Raw genomic sequence first — 2,641 nt, forward strand, 5'->3', positions numbered from 1 at the left:
TTCGACCAATTGACTATTCTGATCTTCTGTTGGTAAGTATTGCCGAAAATGCGACATTTTACGTGTTATATGGTACATGTTACCTCAGTAATGAATAACTGTCACATGAAAAGGTATCAATTTCATCTCCATTCCTTGATCAGCAAGTTGACATGGATCTGCGGTTGCATCTATTTGCTCTGTTGTCGATTGAGATCTACATGCGGAATGAGGATGACGTACACAGACAGTCTTATTGGAAATTTACAGCTGAGTATTCTGTGCATCTCTTGGTAACTAATTTAATAGAAACTATTTTTTTAAGTATCACTTAATGCTGTTTCTATAAACTAAATCTGACTCTTACAATACGTATTAACAATTTCTCTTATTTTTCTTCGTCGGCAGGTAGACGTTGTGATATGGTCGCATACTTACACTGACTTTCCGACTGAGATTTATATTACGACCTCTTTTGGTTATGTAGTTTACTATATTCTGCTTTTTAAGGATTATTTACTGCTCTTTATAAAAAATATTACTGACTCTTACAATACCCAATACCAAATTCTCCACTTTTTCATCATCAACAGGTTGACGTTGTGGAATGGTGGCATCCTATCACTGACATTCCAACTGAGATTTATATGGAAAATTAACGTGACATACACAGAAATCGTCACTGATATTCATCGAACTGACTGTTCTGACCTTCTGTTGGTAAGTATTGCCGAAAATGCGACATTTTACGTGTTATATGGTACATGTTACCTCAGTAATGAATAACTGTCACATGAAAAGGTATCAATTTCATCTCCATTCCTTGATCAGCAAGTTGACATGGATCTGCGGTTGCATCTATTTGCTCTGTTGTCGATTGAGATCTACATGCGGAATGAGGATGACGTACACAGACAGTCTTATTGGAAATTTACAGCTGAGTATTCTGTGCATCTCTTGGTAACTAATTTAATAGAAACTATTTTTTTAAGTATCACTTAATGCTGTTTCTATAAACTAAATCTGACTCTTACAATACGTATTAACAATTTCTCTTATTTTTCTTCGTCGGCAGGTAGACGTTGTGATATGGTCGCATACTTACACTGACTTTCCGACTGAGATTTATATTACGACCTCTTTTGGTTATGTAGTTTACTATATTCTGCTTTTTAAGGATTATTTACTGCTCTTTATAAAAAATGTTACTGACTCTTACAATACCCAATACCAAATTCTCCACTTTTTCATCATCAACAGGTTGACGTTGTGGAATGGTGGCATCCTATCACTGACATTCCAACTGAGATTTATATGGAAAATTAACGTGACATACACAGAAATCGTCACTGATATTCATCGAACTGACTGTTCTGACCTTCACTTGGTAACTATTGTCAAAAATGCAACATTCTTTGGATTTATATTCTACATATTCACTCAGCAATGAATAATGTTACATGACGCATCATCAATTTCACCACCATCCTTCATCAATATGTTGACATGGATCTGTTGTTGCATCTATTTACTCTGCTGCCGAGTTACAATTAAATCCGAAATGAAGATGAAATGCACAGAAACTTTCACTGAGATGTGTCGAAGTCAGTAATCCGTTCTTTTTTGGTCCTGAAATTTACTATATATTCTACATTTTTAAGTATTTTTTACTGCTCGTTCTATAAAGTATAACTGACTCATACAATACGTAGTAAAAATTACTCCTATTTTTCTTCGTCAGCAGGTTGACATTGTTGTATTGTCGCAATCCTGTCAGAGACCTTCCGACTGAAATTTATATGAAAAATAAATGTGACATACACAGAAATCGTCACCGGTTTTCAGTTCCTCTCTTGGTTAGTATTGTCGAAAATGCAACATTTTTAAGCATTATATGCTACATATTCACTCAGCTAAGAATAACTGTCAGATGACGTATTTATAATTTCATCTCCATTCCTTCATCAGCTGTTTGATATGGATCTGTGGTTGCATCCATTTACTATGCTACCTACTGAGAATTAAATCCGAAATGAGGATGACATATACAGAATGCCTCACTGTGAACTTTGGATCTGAGTATTCTATCCTTTTCTTGTTAGCGATTTACTATATTCTAATTTCTAAGTATTATTTACTGCTCTTTCTATAAAGTATAATTGACTCTTACAATCCGTAGTAACAACTTCTCAAATTTTTCTTCATCACCAGACTGGCATTGTGATATGGTCTCATCCTCCCTCTGACATTACGACTCAGTTTTATATTCTAAATAATCGTTACGTACATAGAAATCAACACCGATATTCGTCGAACTCAGTATTCTGATCTTCTCTTCGTAATTATTGTATAAAATCCAACATTTTAAAAATTGTATGCTACATATTGACTCAGTAATGATTAACTGTCACACGATGTAGTAACAATTTCATCTCTATCCCTGCATCAGCAGGTTGACATGTATCTGTGGTTGCATCCATTTGCTCTGCTGGCGACTGAGATTAAAATCCGAAATGATAACAACGTACACAGAAAGCTGCACTGAGAATTTACTATATTCTAATTTTTGAGTATTATTTACTGCTCTTTCTATGAAATATGACTGACTCTTACAACATGTAATAACAAATTCTCCTGTTTTTCTTCATCAACATGTTTAGGT

The sequence above is a fragment of the Schistocerca cancellata genome, chromosome 8 (genome assembly GCF_023864275.1).
Source record: "Schistocerca cancellata isolate TAMUIC-IGC-003103 chromosome 8, iqSchCanc2.1, whole genome shotgun sequence".
NCBI lineage: Eukaryota > Metazoa > Arthropoda > Insecta > Orthoptera > Acrididae > Schistocerca > Schistocerca cancellata.